The sequence below is a fragment of the Tenrec ecaudatus genome, chromosome X (genome assembly GCF_050624435.1).
Source record: "Tenrec ecaudatus isolate mTenEca1 chromosome X, mTenEca1.hap1, whole genome shotgun sequence".
Classification (NCBI taxonomy): domain Eukaryota; kingdom Metazoa; phylum Chordata; class Mammalia; order Afrosoricida; family Tenrecidae; genus Tenrec; species Tenrec ecaudatus.
In genome coordinates, this window is record NC_134548.1 from 3,292,750 (window position 1) to 3,313,206 (window position 20,457).

At 46.1% G+C, this 20,457-nt stretch overlaps 1 long non-coding RNA gene across 1 annotated transcript; it reads right to left on the reverse strand.

Moving 5' to 3' along the window:
* Nucleotides 1–919: 919 nt before the first annotated feature.
* Nucleotides 920–5,486, reverse strand: LOC142433987 (uncharacterized). The gene is made up of 3 exons (XR_012781104.1): nt 5,412–5,486; nt 2,965–3,075; nt 920–1,021 (listed from the first exon to the last, which is right to left on the reverse strand). It is a non-coding gene; the product is annotated as an uncharacterized LOC142433987 (long non-coding RNA).
* Nucleotides 5,487–20,457: the final 14,971 nt, after the last annotated feature.

Genomic DNA, 20,457 nt, shown 5'->3' on the forward strand with positions numbered 1-20,457 from the left:
AGACTTAAACTGGACCAGGTTGGGTTAGTTTCTTAATATATAATTGTTCTTTGGTATAAAGCCCTCTCATACACATTTAAGTGTGTCTGGATTTATTCCTGGTCAACTCAGACTGACGCAGTTTAGGATCATATCAGTAGAGATGGATTCAATGGACGGAATCAGTTAGGAATCAGTAACTTGAAAGAGCAAAGTAATTGCCAGGAAGAAAAATCATTTATTAATGATCGTGCATTCGTGACATGGGAGAGAAAGTATGATTTGAGGGCAAAGAGGCTTTTATCTTCAGATTGATGATGATTCTGTTGCCATGGAGAAGGGATGATGTTTGCATTCTTGATGCCAACTTCTTCTTTAAGACATGCAACAACATACAGACGGACAACATCACTGAACTGGTTTAGACATTTCCAGGAGGATAGAGGGGAGGTAGCAGAGGGGTGCAGAGAAAAGACATTGTTAAGATGAGCGTGGGTGTTCACATGAGAAATTCACACACCCCAAACTCATAGGAGCGTGTGCCTGTCAAGGGTAAGAGTAGGCTTCTCTGTTTCCTGTGTCTAGTTGTGAAAAGCCCAAGTGAGACTCAAAATTGTAACTACAGATATTGTTTTTAAACTCCTACTTACTGGAAAAACGACTATCAGAGGGCAGAAGTGTCACCTAATTGATATTCCCAGGACAGTCATCTGAAAGAGAATGGGAAGGACAAGGAAGGAAAGAGAAGACATGAAATGAACAAACAGCTGGTCATTGTCGTGCATCCCCATTGATCACCCTTAAAGTGACAGATTTCCAAAAAAGATGAGCCTGAGGAGCACATTGGAAAGCCCCCTCCCCCCATCCTCTGAGGCGAGCCTCGGAGTGGAAAATCCGGCAAAACTTTTTTTCTATGGGTTGGGGGAAGGAGTGACTTTACCTGAATCCATGGCATTCACTATGTTCTCTACAGGGATGCCATTCTCTTTGACCACGTCCACAAAAGCTTCATAGTCTTCCTTGGGGACCTCACCGTCTCTTGCTGCATATCACGGAGGGTGTAAGGCCAGAGGAAGAAGCATCAGTGCCCGTCAGAACTACCACACTTTCAAGATGACAAAGCTCGACTGTGGGGGCCTCACTGGGTCCTATTTCGTGGAGTCCAAATAGAGTCCCCTCCTTGTGCTTCTCCTTATGAAGACAGAGGAGCCTGAGCCTTCAAAGAGGAACAACCTGGGCTGCTAATCACTGCAAGCCAGTGGCAATGAGTTTGGTTTATGTGGCTATTTGATAAGCTCTACTGAGACAATGAAGGACTCCTGGGGATGCCTTGAGGGCCCTGGGGGGGATACAAGGGATATGCTGGGTGTGATCCACAGGGTCAGTAGTTCAACACCAATAGCAGCTCTGACATAAAAAAGATGGGACTCTACTCCTATATGGAGTTACTGTCTGGAAACACAAAGAACTCATGTCCTCTGTCCTGTAGAGTTGCTATGAGTCAGCATCGACTCTGTGGCTGTGAGGGTTTGGTTTTGAGGTTTTCTTAATGACTTCACAGTCCCAAGTGAGTCTCAGTGACAGAAATCCAACAATGACCACAAAGCCTCACTCATCAATCTGGGTACCCCAGATTCATTCTGCAGCCATGCCAATGTGGGTCTACCCCTCAAAAGGTTCACGTGTATCTATTATGGATGGAAAATACATGTTGTCCAGGCTAAGTCCCATCCCTGTGATTAGAGCCCCATTGGGACATGAGTGTCCTGGGTTCTGCGAGTGAGGTTGTGTGAGTGAAGGATGTGCCTTCAGTCAATCTCTTGAGATACTCAAGGGACGAAAACTCACAAACACAGCAAGAAAGCAGAGATGCGATAAAACCCAACAAAACCACATACAGGTTACATGAAGAACAGCACGGAATCCAGGGCTCAGAAAGAGAACTTTCCTAACAGTGATCACCGTTGGGGTTAGGAACCACCAAGTCGTTTCTGATTCATATCAACTTTAGGTTAGAACTGAGCAAAATAAACAATAGAATCAACGGAGCAGAGCAAATAACTATCCTCACAGATGGATCCATAGACCACATCATGCATGGTAAACAGGGTAAAGATCCGAGCTGCCAAAGGTTTCATATTGCTCAGATCCACAATCCAAGCTCCTGGGAGCAGAGGTAAGAAATCAGGCCCCTACAATATAAGCAAGTATCCTGCATGGGAAACTGTAAAGTGCGGTGGAACAAGGATGTCTCTTTTAGCACTGAGCCGCACACGCTTCAACCAGGATGTTTCCCACAGCTGTCTGCATGTGGAAGGTGGGCGGTTCTTAAGGAAGATGAGAGAAGGGAGTCATTTGGTTTATGGTGCTCACACTTGGAGTCTAGACTTCTATCTTCCCGAACATTGAGAAAATAAATTTCTGCTCCCGAAAGCCACCCAGTTGTAATGTCTCTGGTTCGAGGTGCTGGGGGAGTCAGACAGCACCTGTCAGTGCCTCTGCTGAGTTGGTCGAGAAGGGATTTGTTGGGTTGTGTGAGAACACAGAGATTGTCAGCGGAAACCTGAGCGAGAGGTGGGGTGCCGAGCAGCAGCTCAAGTCTGATCCTGCACCAGCCGCCCTGAGTGGCATCTGACCTTGGGAACCCTCATGTGTGTGTCACAGTTGATGTTGGGGGCTGACACGATGACAGTGATACCCCTAAAACAGTCAGTCAGTTGAAATGGAAGCGTAACTACCAGGTCACTTGGGGGACACGGTCACTGTCAGTGACTTCTTGGACTGCACTGCAACACGTATTGGATCTTAGGGATGGAAGCTCACAGGTCTCAAGTCATTCTGTGGTGTGTTTTCCACCACACCTAACATACTACTCCTCGCCCCGTAAACCCACAGACTCAGATCCCACAGGTTGACCCACTTCCACAGGAATATATCGGGCTGTCAATACTGGAAACTCCCCAGAGAGCTTGTTGGGATACATACAAAAGATTTCCACCAATTTTGTTCTGTTGCCTGCTTCATCCTTGTTGAAAACAACTACAGAAACGGTCTTGTCACTGATATTCGTAAAGTAGAAGCTGTTGTCTCCTGAATCTGTGAAAGACAGAAAGTAGTATTTCAATCCTCTCGATAATCAGTTGGCTGTACCTTCTTTGGCCTGGGTGATCTGTCCTTCCTTACAGGGCCGTCGACATCTCACGGACTTTGTTCAGAACACAGAGAGACCTGGGTCTCTGCATGGCTGCCTTACCCACCAGCACCTCCTTCAGCTGATCCTGATGCCTGTGTCCCCAGTGATGTCTAAGTGCCAAGAGAACTTCGCTGCTCTTGGGTGCTGCGACGTGGATTCAGATTCTCGGCCACCGCGTGTGAGAGTAGGATTGCACCAGGGGGGTGAAAATCTGCCCTCTGTAATAGGTCAGGCTGACAGTCCTGAGTTCCTCAGAACTGCTGAGGGTTCAAATGGGCTCTCTCCTGCCAGGTGCATCCCCTGTGCCCCCAGGGCTCCCTCGTCCCCACAAGGGCTTGGTGACGGCAACAAAGCTTCTTAAATCACAAGACTTCTATTTTACAATGAGTGGTGAGACAGAGTCATGCCGTGAGTGCACAGACCTTGTAACAGCCGATTGTTAACATCATGGGAAGGAAAGTGTGTCAGTTTCCCAGGAAAGTTATTATTTAAAACAAAATGTTAAAATCTACCTGATAGATAAATTATGGGTGGATGGATGGATGCTGGATGCATTCATGAATATAGTCTAATGATGGGTAGATGGATGAATAGCAAATAGATAAATGATTCATAGATAGATGGTGAATGGGTACATTATACATGGTTAGGTGGATTAATGCATGAATTGATGGTTTCATGGAGAGGTAGTTATTTATATGATGGATAGATGAATATGTGATGGCTGAATGGATGGTTGGATGGATGTGTAGATGGTTAGATTGATACGTTGTTGGGTGGATGGATGGATGGATAAACAGATAGATGGATGAATGGATAGATAGATGGATACATATAGAGATATAAATTATGGATAAATCAATGGACAGATGGATGCAAAAAAAGACAGATGTTTGAATATATAGATAGATGGATACATATCTATAGATTAATTATGGATAAATAAATGGATAGATGATGAATAGATAGGTAGATAGATAGATAGAAGTTGAACAGTTGGATCATGCATGGTTGGGTAGACGAATGCATGAACTGAAGGTTTGATGGATAGGTAGCTATATGTGGATAAGTAAACATACGAGGGGTTGGTTGTATGGATGGGCAGATACGTAGATGGATCTAGGGATAGATGGATAGAGTAGATCTAATGGTCTTAAATCAAGGTAGGATCATGTACAACAGAGTGAACTAGGGCTTTACCCTACACCATCTTCACAATTTCTTGATATGCTCAAGTCAATCCTTGCCGGAATGATGTCAATCCATCCCACCAGGGTTTCCCTTACTATCGCTGTGCCTCTACTTCATCCCAAAATTATGTCCTCCAGCTCTCCTTCCCTCCTGATGATAATCCAGAAGCAACAAGCGGGACAACGCTCTTTTTGAATGCAAGTCAATTCCAGTGGCTGATTTCAGAGGATGCTCAGCAGACCTTCCTTTCTGCTCTGCCTTCACCTGGAAGTTCTTCTGTCCACCACAGATGACCCTGCTGGTGTTTGAAATCTCGGTGGCAAAGCTTCCAGCAGGACAGCAACGGGCAAGCCGTGCAAGTGGGGCACACTGACACGTAGGTGGTAGACCTTTACAGCTGAGCAAAGTCTACAACATTGATGAGAGTAAACACCCAAACTCACCACTGCCTACCTGTCTTCCTCCTCCTGACCCTGATCTGTTCATCTGTGCTTTGGGGGCTGTTAAATCTATCGCCTCTCTAAGCTGCACAGGATGCGTAATGGTGGCTTCCTGTCATCTGTTCTAAACTCACTCACTGTGGATTGCCATCAGACTGGGAGCTTGCAGTGGGTCACCGTGTGTTCATTTTCTCCATGGAAATTAGCACACACGTGACTGGGCTTCAGTGCCTTCTTTAGCTGTAAACCTTGAGCATGTTTGCTTCCATGCATTAGAGTGATGCCATGGTGCATTGGATGAGCACTGCTACCTGAAGATTGGGGTTCAAGTCTAAGCAGGACCCTGCACAAGGAAGGCGTTGTAATCCACAAAGAGGAGAAATAAAATGAACACCAGGCTTTGGAAGCTCCACGTGTGCACCTCTACTCTGAAATGCATGGAAGTTCCAGGAGCGAGGGTTTCCTCAATCAGTACTGGTGTATAGAGCTGAGATGGTGACTATTGACCTGACACTGAGCTCAAATGCAAGGAACTAGCCTCTGAGGGCATTTGCAATAAGCAGCAGGGGCTCTCATGAATTCCAGACCTCTGGGGACAAGGTACTCACAGTCGACTTGGAAATGACCCTCTGCTGTTCTTTTCCCCGTTAATAAAATCTGGTGGCATTGGCCATCAACCCTGAAAAACAAACAAGGCAGCAAATTTTTCTTTAGTTCTCATGTTCTTCTCAACATATTCCCCTGCGGTCTTAAAATATTTTATATTTTTAGGATTTATTCTACGAGTGCGTTATTGAGAATAGAGAGGAAAGAAGGCACAGCGATTCCTGGATTCCTGTGCATAAGGTATGTAGACACAGGGGGCCTCCTTGGAGTTGTGTAAGCATTCTTCCCTTCCTGCCCTGCATTGCTCATTCCTCAGGAGCATAAAGCCAGTGCCCCCTAAGTTTCCTAGGAAACCCTCCCGGGTTCTCTGTCCAGTTTGATCACATAAAGGCAATTCTTCAACAGGAGCCCTGTTCAAAGCAGGCATTCCTCATCAGTGAAACGAAACACAGCGATCTGATTTTAAACAAGACTTCCGGGGATATTTGCTTGAAGGGTTAAGGCACAGAGATGGACCCAGGTCAACCCCTGCCCACCTGACTGAAAGAGAGGTACATGTGGAAGGACTTCAAAGAGAAGGGACTCAGCAGAATGTGGACTTTAACGACCACCACCTTTAATGTCACCTGCAAGTAAGGTGTGTGTTTTGTTTTTGTTTGCAAGACAATTTAAAAGCGATTGCAAGCACGGCATCAACAGGGAGCTACCAAAAATTCCAGCCAGATTCAGAGGAGACGATGGGAGGAGTATCATCATCACTGACATCAGGTTAACGCGAGAGAGTACCAGGAAGATGCTTATTTCTGTTTCACTGACGATGCAAAGCAATTCAACTCAGTGCATCACAACAGACTATGAGCATCTTTGCAAAGAATGGGAATTCCAGAGCACTGTATTGTGCTCGTGCAGAACTTGTACATCAACCAACAGGAAGTCCTTCAGGCAGAACAAGGTGACACTGACAGGTGTAAAATCTGGAAGGGATGCAGCGAGGGGATGTGTCTCTTAGCTCTTGCTGAGTGCATCCTTCATGGAGGGGACCACACTGAACACAGTGCATGGGGTCACATGATCAAGAGTCAGGTCCTATCACTCTCACCTGCCTATTTTGGTCAGAAGAGTCCAGATCAATCTTGTGAACCATTCAAACATAAAGTACCTCCCGCCCGCCCCACCAGCAGTGGACCTGTTCCTGCGTCTACAGTTTCCACTCTAATTGTGATGTATTGATTTGTCCCCACCCCCACCCCAGGCCAGGAATTTGGGATACTTCCTTGTTCCCTGCTCTATCTGTGCAGCTTCCCAACTGTGACTCCTTGGATGTTATTTGAACTCATCCTCATGGCCTCCCTCAGCTGGATATTGTGTCTGTATCTTGTAATCGTCTTGGTCTCATTGTACAATACTTTTTACATTAAAATACAATCAGGAAAGGCGTGTTTCAGGGTTAAAGCCTTTAGGCTACTCATTGAATCTGCACACTAAGGACATAATACAAAACCTGGGCTCTATGAAGGAGAACATGTCACCAGGATTAGAGGAAGGTTCAAACCGAACCCACAATACTCAGGTAACGCAACCTGGCTTGCTGCAACAAAGAGGACTTGGGGCACTGGAAAAGCAAAGACTGGTACCTCCAGTAAGGGTTCAACATGCGGAAGAAGTCAAGGTACAGAAAACCCCAATCTTCACCACCGCACCACTAGAGGTTGACCTCGTGGCTCAAGAGAAGCGATCCCGGTGTGCATGGAATCAGTGCAGAGATGACATAATGTGCTGCACTGGGTCAACTGCTGCACAAGAACCCTTCAACATGCTGAAGAGCAAAGATGTAATGTTCAAGACTAACAAAGAGCCAACCTGTGGTCTTTCCATCTTCTCATTTGCAAACCTGAGATTGGATGCGGGTTATTTGCTTGGATTTTCATTGGGTCACTTTAGGTAGATTTTACTTACTTGATATAAAAATCAAAGGACACTGAGTTGCCGTCTTGAGAAACAATGATGTGACGGAGGTATGCCAGCAGGGGTCCGCCCACCTGGGTCTTCTCCTTGTTAGTCGCTGCTACATACGTGTTGTACCATATCCCTGTCATCTGCAAGGTGTTCATAAGAAACGTGAGTCCTGTAATCCACCCACTTCAGAGGGAAAACAAGGAATGGGTCTGATCTTGTTGACAAAAGCAAAGTGAACCCAGGCCCACAATGCAGCCATCAACCGGAGCTCAGAGTGCCTCTTGATAGAGCAACCACAGCGTCACCCAACACCAAGGAAATAAAATCCAAAGGATTGGAATCCAAAGGAAGCAGAAGCAAAACCGTGGTTGTGGAGTTGGCTCTGATACCTGAAGTAACCACGGGGATCACTGAGTCTCTTCACTGTGAGACAAACCCACAACCCAACCCACTGACACAGAGGAGCGGCTGCCTCTTGGCAACCCATTATAGGACCTCTGAGACGCTCCATCTTCATGGAAACAGACAGCCTCTCTTTCTCCCTGAGACAAGCAGAGTGGGGAATCATGGAGAGCTGTCAGACAGCAGCATGGCTTTAGGGACACATGCATGGGTTGACTAAACTGCATATAGACTCTGATACAAACTCATCTAGACGAACATTCACACACACACACACACACACACACACACACACACACACACACAGACACTCCTTTCCACCTTCTGCATTTTACCTCAGGTGACACCTCAGTCCCAGACTGTGGTTCTGATTCGGCACAAACCAGACCAAGGACCAGCGTCAAGAGCAGGGTCTTCATGCTGAAGGTCATCGTTGGTCCCTTCGTGACAGCAGCTCAGGTCAGATTGCAGGTGAGACGCCCTGAACATGACTGCACTTTTATATCATTTCTGATGCAAGGAACCGATTGTCCTCAGTCAAAAAACCATGCCTAATAGAAAGTCTCAGCATCATATCCGGCTTGGCAGGTGAGCCCTTCCCTGGCCTTGGGGACTGGCACGCAGGAGACTAATCTTCCGAGAAGCTTAGAGAAGGTTGAGTGGAGATGGAAAATTGACCTTTCGGGGGACAGCAGGAACCGGACACATTGAAACAATGTGTCAAGGAGAATCACGTGCCACCCTCACCATCGTGGTTATGTTTGGTTCCATTGTTACAGCCACAGAGTTCATCCATCTCCTGCAGGGTCTTCCTCTCTTTAAATGACGCTAAACTTTACCAGGAAATTACGTCCTTCTGTACGCCTGGTCCCCCCTGAGAACATGCCCGACGTAGGTGAGACCAAGTTTTACTCTCTGGGCTTCAAAGGAGCCTTGTGACCATACTTTTCCAAAATAGCTGTACTTCTTCTCCTGGTCGTCCAGTGTTGTCTGCTTGACTGCGGTTGGGTCCATCAGAGCATTCCCTAGAAGGAAGTGAGCGGCTCGATGCTTCCCAAAGTGGAAAGACCTCGCCTGGACTATCAGCTACGCTCCTGGCCAAACATGGACGATGTCTTACACTTGAACAGGCCTCACAGCAGGGGACCTCACTGTGTCAGGATTTCACTTGCACTTCTCAGAGGTTTCAAAATTCTGGTTTCACAGAGGGAATGTGTCTGGCCTTGTTATGCATGGCCACCTGGGTGGACTTGAACACACAATCTCTAGACATGCAGCCAAGAACCTGAAGTAGATCCCTATAAATACCCCCGCACGATATTTTAGCTCTTAAGAAACACACACACACCATCACCCCCTGCCACCACCAACAACAACAACAGCAAAAGAAGATGGAAAAATACACAGCTCTGTACCAAAAACAACTCGTTCTCACTCCTCCCTTTCAGGGGTTGCATATGAGCAAGAGCCAATGGTGCTGGAGGAAGAGGTTCAAAGTGAACTGAACAGAATAATAAAAAACACCAGGAATTGGTGGGACACCCTCAATTGTTGTCAGGACATTTGGGAGACAAATACTTGGATAGCAGACTGGCAGGGACCCACATTTGTGTTCATTCCAAAGAACAGTGACCCCAAAACGTGCCCACACTAGGGAACAACAGCAGGGACATCACGTGCAAGGGACGCTTTGCTGAAGATGCTCAAACATCGGTTGGAACAACCCATCGACAGGGAGTTGCCAGAGGGTCAGGCTGGATTCAAAAAAGAACGTGGAACAAGAGATACCATGGTTGATATCAGACCAATCTTGACTCAAAGCAGAAGCATCAGAAACGACTCTGCTTGTGTTTTGTTGACTTTGCAAAGGCACTGGACCATGGGGACCATCACAAAATATCAACAGGTGTGAGAAGAATGAGGATTCCACAACATTCCATCGTGCTCCCACAGAGCTGCATACGGATCAGGAGGCAGTTGTGCAGACAGAGCAAGGACACACTGCATGGTTTAAAATCAAGACAAGTGCAGCAGAGGTATATGCTTTCCCCCTACTGGCTCAGTGTGTTTGCTGAGCGAGTGATCAGAAAATGGCTTCTATGAAGAAGACTGTGACATCCAGATTGGAGCAAGGCTTATCAACAACCTGCAATATGCAGGCGACACCACCCTACTTCCTGAAAGTGAGGAGAACTTGAAGCACTTGCTGACGAAGATCAAGGATTTCAGCCTTCGGGGTTGCATCTCCCGGAACTTCTTCCGATGGGCCCCGTGTGCAGCTGAACCTCCAATCTTTCCGTTGTCATCTGGGCAGTATGTCCAGCAGTCGTCCACCTATGTCTGTCATGCTGCAAGGTCTCCCGTATTTCACGACTGAGAAGATTGTGCTTTACCCTCTGACAATGTCCCTACTTATTCCAACCAACACCAGGTCCCCAATCTGGGTAGTTTTCATCCGGGTTGTAATTCCAGATGACATAAGGACCCAACGTATGGACGCAGCAGCGACTCCCGTCACGCTGGCATCTTTGGAACCTCCGGGGGCAGCTGCACTCTGTCCTGCGGGCTTGCCGTGAGTCATGATCAGCTGCATGAAGACCCATGCATGTTTTCTGAGTAGCGCTTTGATATGAGGCAGGCAGGAACCATGAAAAAGAGGATTATTCAATGCCTTTGAGTTTCTGTGACCTTTCTAATGTCCAGAAGCACTTCTGGATGCGCTCAGGGCTGGACAAACAAGGAAACGGGCAGGTTGGACTGTGACACCCTAGCAAGAGTACTGAGGGCAGCTCCAGACACAGAAGTCCCTTGTTCTTCGACACTGTGGGCCTTGGGTTTTAGGTGTTTGCTTTTGTGTTCCTGTCTCAGGACTCTGTGCTTGTTCTCGGTCTCTGATTTCAGAGTATCTCTGCGTGTGTCTCAGTGCATGTGTGCTTGTGTTTCTGATAAGTATTTTTCCATGGTTGGTGTGAACGGGCTATAAAACATCCCTGTGATCTATCAGTTCGATCTGTCCTGCACCATTTTTTTTTAAGTTAGTCATTTCATTTATTTTTTAATCATTTATTTTAAAAAATACTTTTATTGGGGGCTCTTACATCCCTTATTGCAATGCAGACATTCCTCCAATGTGTCGAGCACATTTGCACATATGCGGGTGCTGACATCAACATTTTCAAAGCATTCTCTTTTCACTCGAAACCCCCGATTATCAGCTCCCCATTTCTTTCCTTTCCCCTCCCCGCCAGCCCGCTCTCACAAACCCTTGATAAGTTATGGATTGTTTTTTCCATCTCTTTCATAGTGCTCCCGCATGAGCCTCCTGACATCGTTCTCTCTCAAAATGTTTGCTTCTGCTAGTTAGAGTAAGCCACGGGCCTACCCACACCAGGCACAGGCAAGAGTCTCAAGCAGCCTGACCATCAGAAAGAGATCATTGGAATCTCATGTATGTGGATCGATCTTGACACTTGGTCACCTGGCCTCTCCACTGACCCGATGTGAATGGGTTCTAGGAGCAAGTGTCTCTTGCATATTCTATCAGAAAAAATTGCTCCCCTGAATTTTAAAATACTGCGGTTGGTCTTATCTTTGTTAATCGTGATATGTAATTTTAATTTTAAAGCTATCATTTTTTATCCTTGCCATTTTCTTTCCATTGTGTCTTGCATGGTTTCTGGTGGTTTTCGGAGTTTGTGAAGCACAGAAGGAGTGCGTGCATACAGATAATAATGGATGCCAGGATTGATAGGGGATGTGTGGGTCGGGTTGGGTGGAAATGAGGAAGGTGAAGGAATTTGGGGAGCAAACAATGAATCAGGGGACATGGCCAACCCCAGGGCTACTATTAGCAGCATGCACACTCTCTGCAGGATAGCAGAATCAATGGCGTCACATGCTTTCCTGGGGTCCTTTCTATTCTCCCTACATGTCAACAGGGAAAATCCTAACATCTGCCCATGTGGGTACTTGTTATGTACTATGTTCAACATGCCTGGCTGGAGTCTACTCATGCTCTACCCTGAACTCCACTGTCGTTTCATGCATTCCGTATCTTTGTGTACAAACACCACGTGGTGATAGTGCTTGGGCCCTCGCCTGAAACTCAAAGGTTTGAAACTCCCTGGGCTTCCCCTGGAGAAAGATGTGCCATTACACTTCCATGAAAGACACTGCAGAATTGGAGAATCTATGGAGCAGTCCCATTGTGTCCCATGGGTTCAGGATGCGTTGGAATCGACTCGGCCACAATGTATCTGTTCTTATTGCAGTGCTGTTGGTTTTTGACAGAGAAATTTAAGTTGAATTTAAAAAAATGTCCTTTAATATTTTGGGGTCTGGAATGATTCCTGAAAAATTTTAACATCGATGGACTTAGATGTGAACCGGACCAGATAAGGGATTCTTCCAGCACAGAACACGTCACTTCCAGAGAGAACGGACTGATTTTCACTGTCCTCTGTTGACTGAGACTTTAGTCGCGTGAGCTTGGATTTGTGTCTAAGATATTCTAAGTGTGTGTAGCAATAATGTTAATTGCAACCACAGTTGTCAAAAAGTAGAGGGAGCTATGCATGCAATGTTAATTCACTCATTTCATAGAACTCGTTGTACTTTTGATGAAATACAACGTTTTTATTCCGTTGTATTTGTCGCTTCAGTAAACAAACATAGAACGTGAAGAGCAAGTGAGGGACACACTATTCATCTGTTCAGCTTTGCGTTTCCCCCCAAATCCCACTGGATATGATGAGTGCATTATGCCATTCCTGAGAGTTTCCAAAGAGCTAAAATTCACGTTCAAACAATGGCTGTAAGTTCAACAGAAGCAGACGGTTTTCCAAAGGTGAACAGGATACGTCCAGAGAAGAGAAGTCACTGAACTGTCTCTAATCTGTCAAACACTACGACTCTTGTCTGAATGGCCTCCCCTAAAGGAGAGGGATCCTCCTACTCCTGTGAAAAATGCTTCAGGATCAATCACACAGCTGATGATGCCCAAAGGATATTGCAAACGAGGAAGCCAATCAAGAAGCAACAGGGAAACGCCCTACAAAACAGTTTTATTGGGTTTTGTCAGGTACAACGTCTTATTTTTTAAGTAATATTTCAACACCCTTATAACATAATCTAGCTTTGTATAATTTACATTCTTATTCAAGTATTAGCTGTATGGAATAATATACTACCTTTTTCTAGACCTTTTGTAAAGACTTAAAACAGTCCTTAGGCCGGTGAACCAGCTGTTGAATTATGCAACTCTCACAACTGCTTAGAAAGAAGGTCTGTCTTCTTCTGTTAGCCAGAGCTACGTCAACCAGAATCAACGGAATGGCTGTGGAGTTGGTGTTCTTGGATCGGTTTAGTGCAAAGGTAGTATTTCCTCATTGATGACTATAATCCTATCATGGGATTTGATGTGCTACACAATTTCCCAAACGACGGTGCTCTGTTAGTGGAAAACGTCAAGAACAGATGCACCCAGACACAGTGAGAAGCATTCCTGTGTCCACAGATGGGAAGCATGGGCATGAGACCCTCTTGCTGGACAGGAGATACGTGGTCCTTTTGGTGACGGGAAGGGCAAGAGCAAAGGAGTCAGGACGATTTGAACAAGGAGCCTAGAGACACCATGGGAGGAAACGGACAATGTCTGCAAATCGTACGTAACAGCAGATACTTGAATTTGAAAGGACCAGCAAAGACAAGTCGGGAACATGGGTGTGGTGATGGAGGCAAACACGGATGAGCTCGGATGCATATAGGAGGGCATGTCGGAATCAAAGCTGAATTTAGGGGAAGTTAATGGATGGTTCTTAGGGCCTCATGGATGCCTTAAGGAAATGAGCCCACATCCCGAGGTTAAAGACCTTTTTCCTTCAATTTCTAAATCCATGTGGGGACAGTTGTTTCCCCACACTGCATTTCAAAGGGCCCCTTGATTTAACATAGGGAGGTCAGACTTCTCAAGTGTTCTTTCCCCATAGGTATGAATTTTAACTCTAGAAATGCCAGGAAGCAATAATTGGCGTAAGCGATCTTCTATCTTTACAAACCATGGGATATCAGATTTTAACACTGCCTTAACTTCACCTTTGTAATCCTGATCAATAATTTCTGCAACAATCTGAACACCTTGAGAATTTAGGTTGGACTTTCCCAATAAACATCCCAGAGTCCTTTTAGGTAGCAGACCCCACATGCCGCTCTTAACAATTTCTGATTTAATCACAGCTTTTAACTTTCCTTCACAACTCTGATCAACTCCAGTATCAATTTTAATTTCTTGCCTATTTACGTTAAAACTGCTTGATGAAAACTATATTACTGTTTCAGTAAGAGGTTCCTGCTTTTTAGAATCAACAAACTGCCCTGAGGGCTTCTGGTTCATTGAACTTACTGCAGGGAGGTCAGAGGCTGGGCTTTTGCAAGTTAGGCTAGGTCTCCTCTCCTACTGTGTGGCTTGTGGATACCTGTGATTGCTGCCTTTCAAAGATTCCTTTGCTGGACTAGGGAGAGGCTTTGCCTTCCAAGCTCTGCTGGGTGGGGCTTAAACCAACCTCCATCCTTTATTACCTGTGCTCAGTTCAAAGGGGCTCTGAGCATGCCCCGCTACACTTTTTGTGGCTGGGAGTAACTTTCAGGTAAATGTCCTCTATTGCTAAACTCTGAATGACCATGCTCTGCCCAATGTCTACCTCTATGGCAGCAGGCGCGACGTCCAGATGCCTTGGACTCTTTCACTGAGTCTTTTCCGCAGTGAATTGTCCTGGTCTTTTGTAATATCTGCCTGCAATCTCTCTGATAATGTCCCTCTGCTCCACATGTAAAGCATCTCCCTTTAGGTCTGGTGTAGCTTGCCAAAGCCGCAGCCATGAGGTTGGCCCTGTGCTCATCTGACCCTACATCCCGGCATAGCCTGATATAACCTAACAGTGTGTTCTGCTCCTTGAAAGGGCGTATGGCAGCTTGACGTCATGTATTCGAGTTCTCAAATGCTAATGTAAGAATAAGATTATGTGCTGCCCCTTTGTCCGCCACACTCTTGTGGACAGCATCCTGCAACCTGGACATAAAATCCATATTAAGGCTCATCATTCCTTTGCTTTCCTGTGGTGTAACTTGGCCGTCTGCTCTCCCATGCGTTTAGACAGACTTCCCATACCTCTGTGAAAGTCTGCTCACCAAAGTTTAATGGTGCCTCATTTGTGATGTAATTCTTCTCTTCTAGCAGCTGATGAGCCCCTATATCTATGGCCTCTTCTGCATTTATGCGTGCTCCTGCAAGGGCTGCTTCTTTCCATAGGATCTGATATTGCAAAGATGCTGAAGGGGAAAGGCACACTTTCATCAGAGCTTTCCAATCTGCCGGGATCCAATATTCTATATGCACCATATTCTTGATCATACCAATTACAAATGGTGAATCTGGACCATAGCTAGATACTGCTTGTGTGAGATCTTTCAGTAGCTTAAAGGGAAAGGCAGTATGCCGCCATTCTTGATTCCCTTCGGGGTGCTGCTCGTCAGGCTCCCTGTCTATAACTCTCATGGGATAAGCCATTCTGAATTCTAAATCTGCTTCTTGAGCTATACTCTTCTCCCCCCGTGAGAGCAAAGGTGCTTTCCTGCTCCTTGACTCTGCTTCTTGCTTCCTGAGCCTCACCTTCTATGTTAAGCCTCCCCGTTTGCATTCCTTTGGATCTAATCTCGTCTCTCCCTCTAGCATGGACTTGCTTGATGGTACTGTAATTCCCTGCGCTATATTCTGGTGGGGCAGATGCTTCTACTCTGTGATCTCTTTCTGCCTCAGACCTGTTTTTCTCAACTCCACCTAAATCTTCTCATCTGCCTGACACTCATTCTGCCTGCTTCTCACCTGGTTTCAGTCTGCATAGCTTAGAGGCTTCTCACTGCTCTGCTGATCTTGTTTCTTTGCTCTCTCACCCTGCAGGGGCTCCAACACTGCTTTAATCTGCACCCACAGCTCCCAGGCCTCCATGGGTATGCTCTGTCCTTCCCTGTGAGCTTTTCTTAAGTTAATGGCTACCTTACCCCAGATCTCCATATCAATTGTTCCTGGCTCCAGAAAAGAAGGGTTAAATTTCTTTACCACTTGAAGAAACTCTTTCATTCTCTTATTCTTTACCACTACATTTTGTTTCTTCAAGACATGGCACAGCTTCATACCATACTCTGTATCCTTGCTCTTTGCCCAACTCATAGCTCACTTGGAATAAAAAACACACTTAAAACATAAACTCAAATTGTTTATTCTTGATTCACCCTTTCTGTCCGATGAGGTGTTACAATTGTTACACAGGATATAACTCAAAGGAGTTCTTTTGCTACGAGGCCCCATGTGATGGCCGCCTTATGTGAGGGAAACCAGCCCCTAACACATCATCACGGGTCCGGTAGACGCAATTGTACAGCGATATTAAGTAACGATTATAGTAAAGTCATTGAGAGCATGAGAGATAGAGGAGAGACTGAAATAAAGGAGTCAAACACATTTCGGGAGGATAAACCAGGCTTGTTCCCTTGGAGCGGATGGTACTTTTGAAGTACTGATCATGTACATTTCAGCCCCACACATAACTACAACCCCTCAAAGATATGCAATGTGAAAACCCCTATAGTTCTACCCTGTCCTACAGGATGGCTGTGAATTGGAATCAGGTGCAAGACATTGAGTGACGGTTCAGGAGCATCTCAATAAACATGGAATCAATTGTTCAAATCAGTTAGGAATCAGTAACATGAAACTGGCCACAAGTGGCTGGATGGAAATACATTAATTAAAGATCTTGAATTTGCAGGAAGGGAGCGAACGAGTGATTTGAGAGCAAAGGGGGTTTTATCTTCAGATTGATGATGATTCTGTTTCCATGGAGACAGGCTGATGCTGTATTCCTGGTGCCAACTTCTTCTTTAAGACATGCAATGATATAAAGATATGCAATATCACTGAACTGGTCTAGACAGTTCCAGCATGATAGACGGGAGGTAGCAGAGGGAGTCAGAGAAGAGACCTCCTTAGGATGAGTGCTGGAATCCTCATCAGAAATCCACATCCCAATTTTCACGGGAGCGTGTACCTGTCAGAGGGCTACGGGGGCTTCTCCACAGGCTGTGTCTGGTTGTCAGAGCCCCGGAGAGAATCGACAGCAGGCATGATCAAGATTTCCCTGAATGGTTGTATGTGTTAACAGTTTTGTAGTTTTCCATATTTTAGAATAGAAAGTTTTAGAATTTTCTATATTTTTATAGAGACTGAACAATCGGGAGGATATAGCAATCTGTTTCCTTGGGGCTCCTGAGTCCTATGCATCTTCTACAAAATATCTGTGGAACCATTAAAGGAAAAAGAATTTCAAAGTCATGGGTTCACACCGGAGTCTCCCAGGGATGAATAGTAGCCCCCTGGTGGCACACTGGGTTAAGCCATCGGCTACTAATCCAAAGGTCAGCAGTCCCAAACCCCCACTACTCCCGTGGACACAATATCACACTCTGCTTCTTCAGAGATTCACAGCCTTGGAAATGCTCTGGGGAGGCTCTGCTTTCTCTCGTGGGCCACTCAGCCGAGTGGGATCCACTTGACTCTGGGTTTGTTGTTGTTGTGTTTGGGTTGGGTTCCGTTGGAGTTGTTCTGTCAACAAGGTAATGTTAGCCTAGGTGTGTCCTGTACTTATGTCTTCCGAGATCGGATTCCATCTCTTGTGGCCTCCTCATGGAAAGGTTCAAGGCTCCAAACTACCCAATGCCCAGCCATCTGCTCCTGAAATGTCCAAGACATTGGAAAAGGGAAAACCCTGTACAGCCCAGTTCTCCCCGACTCGTGAGGGCCCCACGTGTCAGGCCAGTCTCCGAGGAAATGAACCCTCGTGTCCATTGGAGGATTTCACCAACCTTCCTCCCTCGGTGCCCAAGTTATTTTTAGTTTGCTTTTATTCTTAACTCTCCTCCATTAAAGAAGCCCTGCCCTTCTCCCACCTACCACGTAACATATTTGGACTCCAGAGATATTACTATTTTGGTCGTTGTCAATGTTCAACCTGTAAGATTATAACAATCAAGATTGGTTAAAAACTCTTACCTACTGGAAAAAACAACTCTGAGAGGGCAGCGCTGTCCCGTGACTACTCACCTCATCGATATTCCCGGGACAGTCGTCTACAACGATGGGTAAGACAAGGAAGAAAAGAGAAGACATGCAATGAACAGACAGGCAGTTTCATCGTGCGTCTCTATGGACAGGCGCCCTCTAAGTGACCGCTCTCAGGGAGGATGAGCTGTGCAGAGGACATGGGAACCCCCATCCTCAGAGGCGGGCCTCACCGCGGTAAATCTGTTAAGTGCTTTGATTTAGGGGGGAACCAACAGAATGTCTTTACCTGCTTCCATGGCATTTATTACGTTGTCTAATGGAATGCCATGCTTATTAACCTGCTCCAGATATTTCTCAAAGTCTTCCATCGAGACATCTTTGATTTTTGCTGCATATCGGGGAGGGTGTAAGGCAAGAGGAAGAAGCATCAGTGCCCGTCAGAACTACCGCTTTCAAGATGACAAAGCTCGACTGTGGGGTCCTCACTGGGTCCTATTTGGTGGAGTCCAAATAGTGAGAGTCTCATCCTTGTGCCTCTCCTTGAGAAGACGGAGGAGCCTGAGCCTTCAAAGAAAAACAGCCTGAGATCCTAATCAGCAGGAGCCAGTGGCAATGAGTTTGGTTTATGTGGCTATTTGACTTGCTCTACTGAGACAATGAAGGACTCCTGGGGATGCTGTGAAGTCCCTGGGGGATACGAGATGAGCTGGGTGTGATCCACAAGGTCAGTAGTTCAACACCAATAGCAGCTCTGAGGGATTTAAGGGGTAAAAAAAGATGGGACTCTTACTCCCATAAAGAGTTATGTCTTGGAAACCCAAGGAACTCATGTACTCTGTCCTATAGGGTTGCTATGAGTCAGCATCGACTCCGTGGCTGTGAGGTTTTGGTTTTGAGGATTTCCTAACAACTTCACAACAATAGAAGTACAGCAACGACTACAAAACCTCACTCATCAATCTGGGAAACGCCAGATTCAGTCTGCAGCCATGCCCAACGTGGGTCTACCGCTCAAAAGGGTCCTATGTATCTGTTACGGACAGAAAATACATGTCGTCCAGGCTAAGTCCCAACCCTGTGATTAGAGACCCATTGGGACATGAGGGTCCTCGGTTCTGTGAGTGAGGTGGTGTGAGTGAAGGGTGCAACTTCAGTCGATCTCTTGAGATAATCAAGGGAGGAGAACTCATGAACACAGCAAGAAAACAGAGATGCGGTAAAACCCAACAAACCAACATACATGAAGAACAGCACGGAATCAGGTCTCAGAGTAAGAAATTTCCTGTAAAGCTATCACGATTGGGGTTAGGGACCATTAGTCATTTCTGATTCATATCAACATTAGTTTATAAGCGAGCAAACAAGAAAGAAAAAAATAAACAGAGCGAATAATCCTAACAGATTGATCCACAGAGCACTTCAGGCACGGTAAACAGGGTAAAGTCTGAGCTGCCACAGATTTCATATTGCTTGGATACACAATCAAAGCTCGTGGAAGCAGAGGTAAGAAATCAGGCCCTTACCATAGGAGACAAGTATACTGCATGGGAAACTGTGTAAAGTGTGGTGGAACAAGGATGTCTCTTTTAGCCCTGAGCTGCACAAGCTTCCACCAGGATGTTTCCCACAGCTGTCTGCATTTGGAAGGTGGGCGGTTCTTAAGGAAGATGAGAGAAGGGACCCATTTGGTTTATGGTGCTGACACTTGGAGTCTCCTGAACGTTGAGAAAAGACAGGTGCTGGGGAAGTGAGATGGTCTGGTCCGTGCCTCTACTGAGTTGGCCCAGAGGGGATTTGCTGGGTTGTATAACACGGAGATTGTGAGTTCAAACCTGAGCAAGTGGTGCGGTGCCGAGCAGCAGCTCAAGTCTGATCCAGCACCAGCCACCCCGTGTGGCATCTGACCTTGGAGACCCTCATGTGTGTGTCACAGTTGATGTTGGGGGCTGACACAACGACAGTGATAACCCTAAACCAGTCAGTCAGTTGAAATGGAAACGTAACTTCCAGGTCACTTTGGGGTCACGGTCACTGTCAGTGACTTCTTGGACCGCACCGCAACACGTATTGGATCTTAGGGATGGAAGTTCACAGGTCTCAAGTCATTCTGTGGTGTGTTTTCCACCACACCTAACAGACTACTCCTCGCCCCGTAAACCCACAGACTCAGATCCCACAGGTTGACCCACTTCCACATGAATCTATGGGGCTGTCAATACTGGAAACTCCCCAGAGAGCTTGTTGGGATACATACAAAAGATTTCCACCAATTTTGTTCTGTTGCCTGCTTCATCCTTGTTGAAAACAACTACAGAAACGGTCTTGTCACTGATATTCGTAAAGTAGAAGCTGTTGTCTCCTGAATCTGTGAAAGACAGAAAGTAGTATTTCAATCCTCTCGATAATCAGTTGGCTGTACCTTCTTTGGCCTGGGTGATCTGCCCTTCCTTACAGGGCCGTCGACATCTCACGGACTTTGTTCAGAACACAGAGAGACCTGGGTCTCTGCATGGCTGCCTTACCCACCAGCACCTCCTTCAGCTGATCCTGATGCCTGTGTCCCCAGTGATGTCTAA